At 44.4% G+C, this 12422-nt stretch overlaps 1 non-coding gene across 1 annotated transcript; it reads left to right on the top strand.

Moving 5' to 3' along the window:
- Nucleotides 1-11847: 11847 nt before the first annotated feature.
- TRNAT-UGU (transfer RNA threonine (anticodon UGU)) lies at nucleotides 11848-11919 on the top strand. The gene has a single exon. It is a non-coding gene; the product is annotated as a tRNA-Thr (tRNA).
- Nucleotides 11920-12422: the final 503 nt, after the last annotated feature.

The following is a 12422-nucleotide window of genomic DNA, read 5'->3' as shown; positions in this document are numbered from 1 at the left end:
AAAACACAGAAAAAACAAGCCCTTTAGTATACACTTCTTTCCTTATTTCATTAACGAGGGTCTCGTACTGGCAGACTTAGCGCCTTTAGGTTGTATACGAGGGAGTATTGGTCAGCTGCCAACTAGTAAATAGTTCACGTGCTACGTGACGCCAAATAGGCTCAAAAGAGTGTGCTACACTCGCCATCATGGCTACTGGTTGCGCTGACTGAAACTCCCACGTTTAATTCACCTATAAACCCAATAAAGTGGCTGGGTGAGGGCTGTCGTGGTAGCTCAGTGGTAGAGCATTGAACGCGTCAATCGAAGGTCGCAGATTCGGCTTCTGCTCACGGAAATTGATTTTTCAACCACTGTTCTTCATATTTACATTACTATTCGGTCTAATGTGTTCCCCTATACTTTCCTTGGCATTATTGTCTGTTAGATCTCGTTATATTGTTTAAAACACAGAAAAAACGAGCCCTTAAGTATACACTTCTTTCCCTAATTCATTAACGAAGGTCTCGTACTGGCAGACTTCGCGCCTTTATGTTGTATACGAGGGACTATTGGTCAGCTGACAACTCGTAATAAGTTCACGTGCTACTTGACGCCATATAGGCTCAAAAGAGTGTGCTACACTCGCTGCCATGGCTACTGGTGCCGCTGACTGACACTCCCACGTTTATTTCACGTATAAACCCAATAAAGTGGCCGGGGGATAGCTGCCGTGGTAGCTCAGTGGTAGAGCATCGAACGCGTTATTCGAAGGTCGCAGGTTCGGATTCTGCCCACGGCAAGTTATCTTTTCACCCACTTTTCTTCATATTTACATTACCATTCGGTCTAATGTCTTCCCCTATACTGTCCTTGGCATTATTGTCTGTTGGATCTCAATATTATTGTGTAAAACACAGAAAAAACGAGCCCTTAAGTATACACTTCTTTCCTTAATTCATTAACGTGGGTTTCGTACTGGCAGACTTAGCGCCTTTAGGTTGTATACGAGGGACTATTGGTCAGCTGACAACTCGTAATAAGTTCACGTGCTACGTGACGCCAAATAGGCTCAAAAAAGTGTGCTACACTCGCCACCACGGCTACTGGTGGCGCTGACTGAAACTCCCACGTTTAATTCACATATAAAACCCAATAAAGTGGCTGGGTGAGGGCTGTCGTGGTAGCGCAGTGGCAGAGCATTGAACGCGTCATTCGAAAGTCGCAGGTTCGGATCCTGCCCACGGCAAGTTATCTTTTCACCCACTTTTCTTCATATTTATATTACCATTCGGTATAATGTCTTCCCCTATAATTTCCTTGGCATTATTGTCTGTTGGATCTCATTAATATTTTGTAAAACACAGAAAAAACGAGCCCTTTAGTATACACTTCTTTCCTTAATTCATTAACGTGGGTTTTGCACTGGCAGACTTCGCGCCTTTAGGTTGTATACGAGGGACTATTGGTCAGCTGACAACTCGTAAGAAGTTCACGTGCTACGTGACGCCATATAGGCTCAAAAGAGTGTGCTACACTCGCCGCGATGGCTACTGGTGGCGCTGACTGACACTCCCACGTTTAATTTACATATAAACCCAATAAAGTGGCCGGGGGATAGCTGTCGTGGTAGCTCAGTGGTAGAGCATCTAACGTGTCATTCGAAGGTCGCAGGTTTGGATCCTGCCCACGGCAAGTTATCTTTTCACCCACTTTTCTTCATATTTACATTACCATTTGGTATATTGTTTTCCCCTATAATTTCCTTGGCATTATTGTCTATTGGATCTCATTATTATTGTGTAAAACACAGAAAAAACGAGCCCTTTAGTATACACTTCTTTCCTTAATTCATTAACGTGGGTTTTGCACTGGCAGACTTCGCGCCTTTAGGTTGTATACGAGGGACTATTGGTCAGCTGACAACTCGTAATAAGTTCACGTGCTACGTGACGCCAAATAGGCTCAAAAGAGTGCTCTACACTCGCCACCATGGCTACTGGTGGCGCTGACTGAAACTCCCGCGTTTATTTACCTTATAAACTGAATAAATTGGCTGGGTGAGGGCTGTCGTGGTAGCTCAGTGGTAGAGCATTGAACGCGTCATTCGAAGGTCGCAGGTTCGGATCCTGCCCACGGCAAGTTATCTTTTCACCCACTTTTCTTCATATTTACATTAACATTCGGTCTAATATCTTCCCCTATACTTTCCTTGGCATTATTGTCGGTTGGATCTCATTAATATTGTGTAAAACACAGAAAAAACGAGCCCTTAAGTATACACTTCTTTCCTTAATTCATTAACGTGGGTTTCGTACTGGCAGACTTAGCGCCTTTAGGTTGTATACGAAGGACTATTGGTCAGCTGACAACTCGTAAAAAGTTTACGTGCTACGTGACGCCAAATAGGCTCAAAAGAGTGTGCTACACTCGCCACCATGGCTACTGGTGGTGCTGACTGAAACTCCCACGTTTAATTCACATATAAACCCAATAAAGTGGCTGGGTGAGGGCTGTCGTGGTAGCTCAGTGGTAGAGCATTGAACGCGTCATTCGAAGGTCGCAGGTTCGGATCCTGCTCACGGGAAGTTATCTTTTCACCCACTTTTCTTCATATTTAAATTACGATTCGGTCTAATGTCTTCCCCTATACTTTCCTTGGCATTATTGTCAGTTAGATCTCGTTTTAATGTTTAAAACACAGAAAAAACGAGCCCATAAGTATACACTTCTTTCCTTAATTCATTAACGAAGGTCTCGTACTGGCAGACTTAGCGCCTTTAGGTTGTATACGAGAGACTATTGGTCAGCTGACAACTCGTAATAAGTTCACGTGCTACGTGAAGCCATATAGGATGAAAAGAGTGTGCTACACTCGCCGCCATGGCTACTGGTGGCGCTGACTGACACTCCAACGTTTAATTCACATATAAACCCAATAAAGTGGCCGGGGGATAGCTGCCGTGGTAGCTCAGTGGTAGAGCATCGAACGCGTTTTTCGAAGGTCGCAGGTTCGGATCCTGCCCACGGCAAGTTATCTTTTTACCCACTTTTCTTCATATTTACATTACCATTCGATCTAATGTCTTCCTCTATACTTTCCTTGGCATTATTGTCTGTTGGATCTCATTATTATTGTGTAAAACACAGAAAAAACGAGCCCTTAAGTATACACTTCTTTCCTTAATTCATTAACGTGGGTTTCGTACTGGCAGACTTAGCGCCTTTAGGTTGTATACGAGGGACTATTGGTCAGCTGACAACTCGTAATAAGTTCACGTGCTACGTGACGCCAAATAGGCTCAAAAGAGTGTGCTACACTCGCGACCATGGCTACTGGTGGCGCTGACTGAAACTCCCACGTTTAATTCACATATAAACCCAATAAAGTGGCTGGGTGAGGGCTGTCGTGGTAGCTCAGTGGTAGAGCATTGAACGCGTCATTCGAAGGTCGCAGGTTCGGATCCTGCTCACGGGAAGTTATCTTTTCACCCCCTTTTCTTCATATTTAAATTACGATTCGGTCTAATGTCTTCCCCTATACTTTCCTTGGCATTATTGTCAGTTAGATCTCGTTTTAATGTTTAAAACACAGAAAAAACGAGCCCATAAGTATACACTTCTTTCCTTAATTCATTAACGAAGGTCTCGTACTGGCACACTTAGCGCCTTTAGGTTGTATACGAGAGACTATTGGTCAGCTGACAACTCGTAATAAGTTCACGTGCTACGTGAAGACATTAGGCTGAAAAGAGTGTGCTACACTCGCCGCCATGGCTACTGGTGGCGCTGACTGACACTCCCACGTTTAATTCACATATAAACCCAATAAAGCGGCCGGGGGATAGCTGTCGTGGTAGCTCAGTGGAAGAGCATTGAACGCGTCATTCGAAGGTCGCAGGTTCGGATCCTGCTCACGGCAAGTTATCTTTTCACCCACTTTTCTTCATACTTACACTACAATTCGGTCTAATGTCTTGCCCTATACTTTCCTTGGCATTATTGTCTGTTAGATCTCGTTATATTGTTTAAACCACAGAAAAAACGAGCCCTTAAGCATACACTTCTTTCCTTAATTCATTAACGAAGGTCTCGTACTGGCATATTCTGCGCCTTTAGGTTGTATACGAGGGACTATAAGTCAGCTGACAACTCGTAATAAGTTCACGTGCTACGTGACGCCAAATAGGCTCTAAAGAGTGTGCTACACTCGGCGCCAAGGCTACTGGTGGCGCTGACTGACACTCCCACGTTTAATTCAGATATAAACCCAATTAAGTGGCCGGGAGATAGCTGTCATGGTAGCTCAGTGGTAGAGCCTTGAACGCGTCATTCGAAGGTCGCAGGTTCGGATCCTGCCCACGGCAAGTTATCTTTTCAGCCACTTTTCTTCATATTTACATTACCATTCGGTCTAATGTCTTCCCCTATACTTTCCTTGGCGTTATTGTCTGTTTGATCTCATTATTATTGTGTAAAACACAGAAAAAACGAGCCCTTAAATATACACTTCTTTCCTTAATTCATTAACGTGGGTTTCGTACTGGCAGACTTAGCGCCTTTAGGTTGTATACGAGGGACTATTGGTCAGCTGACAACTCGTAATAAGTTCACGTGCTACGTGACGCCAAATAGGCTCAAAAAAGTGTGCTACACTCGCCACCACGGCTACTGGTGGCGCTGACTGAAACTCCCACGTTTAATTCACATATAAAACCCAATAAAGTGGCTGGGTGAGGGCTGTCGTGGTAGCGCAGTGGCAGAGCATTGAACGCGTCATTCGAAAGTCGCAGGTTCGGATCCTGCCCACGGCAAGTTATCTTTTCACCCACTTTTCTTCATATTTACATTACCATTCGGTCTAATGTCTTCCCCTATATTTTCCTTGGCATCATTGTCTGTTAGATCTCGTTATATTGTTTAAAACACAAAAAAAACGAGCCCATAAGTATGCACCTCTTTCCTTAATTCATTAACGAAAGTCTCGTACTGGCAGACTTAGCGCCTTTAGGTTGTATACGAGGGACTATTGGTCAGCTGACAACTCGTAATAGGTTCACGGGCTACGTGACGCCATATAGGCTCAAAAGAGTGTATTACACTCGCCGCCATGCCTACTGGTGGCGCTGACTGATACTCCCACGTTTAATTCACATATAAACCCAATAAAGTGGCCGGGGGATAGCTGTCGCGGTAGCTCAGTGGTAGAGCATTGAACGCGTCATTCGAAGGTCGCAGGTTCGGATCCTGCCCACGGCAAGTTATCTTTTCACCCACTTTTCTTCATATTTACATTACCATTCGGTCAAATGTCTTCCCCTATACTTTCCTTGGCATTATTGTCTGTTGGATCTCACTAATATTGTGTAAAACACAGAAAAAACGAGCCCTTTAGTATACACTTCTTTCCTTAATTCTTTAACGTGGGTTTCGTACTGGCAGACTTAGCGCCTTTAGGTTGTATACGAGGGACTATTGGTCAGCTGACAACTCGTAATAAGTTCACGTGCTACGTGACGCCATATAGGCTCAAAAGAGTGTGCTACACTCGCCGCCATGGGTATTGGTGGCGCTGACTGACACTCCCACGTTTAATTCACATATAAACCCAATAAAGTGGCCGTGGGATAGCTGTCGTGGTAGCTCAGTGGTAGAGCATCGAACGCGTCATTCGAAGGTCGCAGGTTCGGATCCTGCCCACGGCAAGTTATCTTTTCACCCACTTTTCTTCATGTTTACATTAACATTCGGTCTAATGTCTTCCCCTATATTTTCCTTGGCATTATTGTCAGTTGGATCTCATTAATATTGTGTAAAACACAGAAAGAACGAGCCCTTTAGTATACACTTCTTTCCCTAATTCATTAACGAGGGTTTCGTACTGGCAGACTTAGCGCCTTTAGGTTGTATACGAGGGACTATTGGTCAGCTGACAACTCGTAATAAGTTCACGTGCTACGTGACGCCATATAGGCTCGCAAGAGTGTGCTACACTCGGCGCCTTGGCTACTGGTGGCGCTGACTAACACTCCCACGTTTAATTCAGATATAAACCCAATAAAGTGGCTGGGTGATAGCTGTCCTGGTAGCTCAGTGGTAGAGCATCGAACGCATCTTTCGAAGATCGCAGGTTCGGATCCTGCTCACGGCAAGTTATCTTTTCACCCCTTTTCTTCATATTTACACTACAATTCGGTCTAATGTCTTACCCTATACTTTCCTTGGCATTATTGTCTGTTAGATCTCGTTATATTGTTTAAACCACAGAAAAAACGAGCCCCTAAGTATACACTTCTTTCCTTAATTCATTAACGAAGGTCTCGAACTGGCATACTTAGCGCCTTTAGGTTGTATACGAGAGACTATAAGTCAGCTGACAACTCGTAATAAGTTCACGTGCTACGTGACGCCAAATAGGCTCTAAAGAGTGTGCTACACTCGGCGCCATAGCTACTGGTGGCGCTGACTGACACTCCCACGTTTAATTCAGATATAAACCCAATAAAGTGGCCGGGGGATAGCTGTCATGGTAGCTCAGTGGTAGAGCCTCGAACGCGTCATTCGAAGGTCACAGGTTCGGATCCTGCCCACGGAAAGTTATCTTTTCACCCACTTTTCTTCATATTTACATTACCATTAGGCCTAATGTCTTCCCCTATACTTTCCTTGGCATTATTGTCAGTTAGATCTCGTTTTAATGTTTAAAACACAGAAAAAACGAGCTCATAAGTATACACTTTTTTCCTTAATTCATTAACGAAGGTCTCGTACTGGCAGACTTAGCGCCTTTAGGTTGTATACGAGGGACTATTGGTCAGCTGACAACTCGTAATAAGTTCACGTGCTACGTGAAGACATTAGGCTGAAAAGAGTGTGCTACACTCGCCGCCATGGCTACTGGTGGCGCTGACTGACACTCCCACGTTTAATTCACATATAAACCCAATAAAGCGGCCTGGGGATAGCTGTCGTGGTAGCTCAGTGGAAGAGCATTGAACGCGTCATTCGAAGGAAGCAGGTTCGGATCCTGCTCACGGCAAGTTATCTTTTCACCCACTTTTCTTCATACTTACACTACAATTCGGTCTAATGTCTTGCCCTATACTTTCCTTGGCATTTTGTCTGTTAGATCTCGTTATATTGTTTAAACCACAGAAAAAACGAGCCCTTAAGCATACACTTCTTTCCTTAATTCATTAACGAAGGTCTCGTACTGGCATATCCTGCGCCTTTAGGTTGTATACGAGGGACTATAAGTCAGCTGACAACTCGTAATAAGTTCACGTGCTACGTGACGCCAAATAGGCTCTAAAGAGTGTGCTACACTCGGCGCCAAGGCTACTGGTGGCGCTGACTGACACTCCCACGTTTAATTCAGATATAAACCCAATAAAGTGGCCGGGAGATAGCTGTCATGGTAGCTCAGTGGTAGAGCCTTGAACGCGTCATTCGAAGGTCGCAGGTTCGGATCCTGCCCACGGCAAGTTATCTTTTCAGCCACTTTTCTTCATATTTACATTACCATTCGGTCTAATGTCTTCCCCTATACTTTCCTTGGCATTATTGTGTGTTAGATCTCGTTATATTGTTTAAAACACAGAAAAAACAAGCCCATAAGTATACACTTCTTTCCTTAATTCATTAACGAAGGTCTCGTACTGGCAGAAATAGCACCTTGAGGTTGTATACGAGGGACTATTGGTCAGCAGACAACTCGTAATAAGTTCACGTGCTACGTGACGCCATATAGGCTCAAAAGAGTGTGCTACACTCGCCGCCATGGCTACTGGTGGCGCTGACTGACACTCCCACGTTTAATTCACATATAAACCCAATAAAGTGGCCGGGGGATAGCTGTCGCGGTAGCTCAGTGGTAGAGCATCGAACACGTCATTCGAAGGTCGCAGGTTCGGATCCTGCTCACGGCCAGTTATCTTTTCACCCACTTTTCTTCATATTTACATTACGATTCGGTCTAATGTCTTCCTCTATACTTTTCTTGGCATCATTGTCTGTTAGATCTCGTTATATTGTTTAAAACACAGAAAAAACGAGCCCTTGAGTATGCACCTCTTTCCTTAATTCATTAACGAAAGTCTCGTACTGGCAGACTTAGCGTCTTTAGGTTGTATACGAGGGACTATTGGTCAGCTGACAACTCGTAATAGGTTCACGTGCTACGTGACGCTATATAGGCTCAAAAGAGTGTACTACACTCGCCGCCATGGCTACTGGTGGTGCTGACTGATACTCCCACGTTTAATTCACATATAAACCCAATAAAGTGGCCGGGGGATAGCTGTCGCGGTAGCTCAGTGGTAGAGCATTGAACGCGTCATTCGAAGGTCGCAGATTCGGATCCTGCCCACGGCAAGTTATCTTTTCACCCACTTTTCTTCATATTTACATTACCATTCGGTCAAATGTCTTCCCCTATACTTTCCTTGGCATTATTGTCTGTTGGATCTCACTAATATTGTGTAAAACACAGAAAAAACGAGCCCTTTAGTATACACTTCTTTCCTTAATTCTTTAACGTGGGCTTCGTACTGGCAGACTTAGCGCCTTTAGGTTGTATACGAGGGACTATTGGTCAGCTGACAACTCGTAATAAGTTCACGTGCTACGTGACGCCATATAGGCTCAAAAGAGTGTGCTACACTCGCCGCCATGGGTACTGGTGGCGCTGACTGACACTCCCACGTTTAATTCACTTATAAACCCAATAAAGTGGCCGGGGGATAGCTGTCGTGGTAGCTCAGTGGTAGAGCATCGAACGCGTCATTCGAAGGTCGCAGGTTCAGATCCTGCCCACGGCAAGTTATCTTTTCACCCACTTTTCTTCATGTTTACATTAACATTCGGTCTAATGTCTTCCCCTATATTTTCCTTGGCATTATTGTCAGTTGGATCTCATTAATATTGTGTAAAACACAGAAAGAACGAGCCCTTTAGTATACACTTCTTTCCCTAATTCATTAACGAGGGTCTCGTACTGGCAGACTTAGCGCTTTTAGGTTGTATACGAGGGACTATAAGTCAGCTGACAACTCGTAATAAGTTCACGTGCTACGTGACGCCAAATAGGCTCTAAAGAGTGTGCTACACTCGGCGCCTTGGCTACTGGTGGCGCTGACTGACACTCCCACGTTTAATTCAGATATAAACCCAATAAAGTGGCTGGGTGATAGCTGTCCTGGTAGCTCAGTGGTAGAGCATCGAACGCGTCTTTCGAAGATCGCAGGTTCGGATCCTGCTCACGGCAAGTTATCTTTTCACCCCTTTTCTTCATATTTACAGTACAATTCGGTCTAATGTCTTCCCCTATACTTTCCTTGGCATTATTGTCTGTTAGATCTCGTTATATTGTTTAAACCACAGAAAAAACGAGCCCTTAAGTATACACTTCTTTCCTTAATTCATTAACGAAGGTCTCGAACTGGCATACTTAGCGCCTTTAGGTTGTATACGAGAGACTATAAGTCAGCTGACAACTCGTAATAAGTTCACGTGCTACGTGACGCCAAATAGGCTCTAAAGAGTGTGCTACACTCGGCGCCATAGCTACTGGTGGCGCTGACTGACACTCCCACGTTTAATTCAGATATAAACCCAATAAAGTGGCCGGGGGATAGCTGTCATGGTAGCTCAGTGGTAGAGCCTCGAACGCGTCATTCGAAGGTCACAGGTTCGGATCCTGCCCACGGAAAGTTATCTTTTCACCCACTTTTCTTCATATTTACATTACCATTAGGCCTAATGTCTTCCCCTATAATTTCCTTGGCATTATTGTCTGTTGGATCTCATTAATATTGTGTAAAACACAGAAAAACCGAGCCCTTTAGTATACACTTCTTTCTTTGATTCATTAACGAGGGTCTCGTACTGGCAGACTTGGCGCCTTTAAGTTGTATACGAGGGAGTATTGGTCAGCTGCCAACTCGTAATAAGTTCACGTGCTACGTGACGCCAAATAGGCTCAAAAGAGTGTGCTACACTCGCCACCATGGCTACTGGTGGCGCTGACTGAAACTCCCACGTTTAATTCACATATAAACCCAATAAAGTGGCCGGGGGATAGCTGTCGTGGTAGCTCAGTGGTAGAGCATTGAACGCGTCATTGGACGGTCGCAGGTTCGGATCCTGCCCACGGCAAGTTATCTTTTCACCCACTTTTCTTCATATTTACATTACCATTTGGTCTAATGTCTTCCCCTATACTTTCCTTGGCATCATTGTGTGTTAGATCTCGTTATATTGTTTAAAACACAGAAAAAACAAGCCCATAAGTATACACTTCTTTCCTTAATTCATTAACGAAGGCCTCGTACTGGCAGACTTAGCACCTTGAGGTTGTATACGAGGGACTATTGGTCAGCAGACAACTCGTAATAAGTTCACGTGCTACGTGACGCCATATAGGCGCAAAAGAGTGTGCTACACTCGCCGCCATGGCTACTGGTGGCGCTGACTGACACTCCCACGTTTAATTCACATATAAACCCAATAAAGTAGCTGGGGGGATAGCTGTCGTGGTAGCTCAGTGGTAGAGCTTCGAACGCATAATTCGAAGGTCGCAGGTTCGGCTCCTGCCCACGGCAAGTTATCTTTTCACCCACTTTTCTTCATATTTACATTAACATTCGGTCTAATATCTTCCCCTATACTTTCCTTGGCATTATTGTCTGTCGGATCTCATTATTATTGTGTAAAACACAGAAAAAACGAGCCCTTTAGTATACACTTCTTTCCTTATTTCATTAACGAGGGTCTCGTACTGGCAGACTTAGCGCCTTAAGGTTGTATACGAGGGAGTATTGGTCAGCTGCCAACTCGTAATAAGTTCACGTGCTACGTTACGCCAAATAGGCTCAAAAGAGAGTGCCACACTCGCCACCATGGCTACTGGTGGTGCTGACTGAAACTCCCACGTTTAATTCACATATAAACCCAATAAACTGGCTGGGTGAGGGCTGTCGTGGTAGCTCAGTGGTAGAGCATTGAACGCGTCATTCGAAGGTCGCAGGTTCGGATCCTGCTCACGGCAAGTTATCTTTTCACCCCCTTTTCTTCATATTTACATTACGATTCGGTCTAATGTCTTCCCCTATACTTTCCTTGGCATTATTGTCTGTTGGATCTCAATATTATTGTGTAAAACACAGAAAAAACGAGCCCTTAAGTATACACTTCTTTCCTTAATTCATTAACGTGGGTTTCGTACTGGCAGACTTAGCGCCTTTAGGTTGTATACGAGGGACTATTGGTCAGCTGACAACTCGTAATAAGTTCACGTGCTACGTGACGCCAAATAGGCTCAAAAAAGTGTGCTACACTCGCCACCACGGCTACTGGTGGCGCTGACTGAAACTCCCACGTTTAATTCACATATAAAACCCAATAAAGTGGCTGGGTGAGGGCTGTCGTGGTAGCGCAGTGGCAGAGCATTGAACGCGTCATTCGAAAGTCGCAGGTTCGGATCCTGCCCACGGCAAGTTATCTTTTCACCCACTTTTCTTCATATTTACATTACCATTCGGTATAATGTCTTCCCCTATAATTTCCTTGGCATTATTGTCTGTTGGATCTCATTATTATTTTGTAAAACACAGAAAAAACGAGCCCTTTAGTACACACTTCTTTCCTTAATTCATTAACGTGGGTTTTGCACTGGCAGACTTCGCGCCTTTAGGTTGTATACGAGGGACTATTGGTCAGCTGACAACTCGTAAGAAGTTCACGTGCTACGTGACGCCATATAGGCTCAAAAGAGTGTGCTACACTCGCCGCGATGGCTACTGGTGGCGCTGACTGACACTCCCACGTTTAATTTACTTATAAACCCAATAAAGTGGCCGGGGGATAGCTGTCGTGGTAGCTCAGTGGTAGAGCATCGAACGTGTCATTCGAAGGTCGCAGGTTTGGATCCTGCCCACGGCAAGTTATCTTTTCACCCACTTTTCTTCATATTTACATTACCATTTGGTATATTGTTTTCCCCTATAATTTCCTTGGCATTATTGTCTATTGGATCTCATTATTATTGTGTAAAACACAGAAAAAACGAGCCCTTTAGTATACACTTCTTTCCTTAATTCATTAACGTGGGTTTTGCACTGGCAGACTTCGCCCCTTTAGGTTGTATACGAGGGACTATTGGTCAGCTGACAACTCGTAATAAGTTCACGTGCTACGTGACGCCAAATAGGCTCAAAAGAGTGCTCTACACTGGCCACCATGGCTACTGGTGGCGCTGACTGAAACTCCCGCGTTTATTTACCTTATAAACTGAATAAATTGGCTGGGTGAGGGCTGTCGTGGTAGCTCAGTGGTAGAGCATTTAACGCGTCATTCGAAGGTCGCAGGTTCGGATCCTGCCCACGGCAAGTTATCTTTTCACCCACTTTTCTTCATATTTACATTAACATTCGGTCTAATATCTT

This window comes from Rhipicephalus microplus, chromosome 5 (genome assembly GCF_043290135.1).
Source record: "Rhipicephalus microplus isolate Deutch F79 chromosome 5, USDA_Rmic, whole genome shotgun sequence".
Lineage (NCBI taxonomy): Eukaryota > Metazoa > Arthropoda > Arachnida > Ixodida > Ixodidae > Rhipicephalus > Rhipicephalus microplus.
This window is presented reverse-complemented; position numbering and strand designations above follow the sequence as displayed.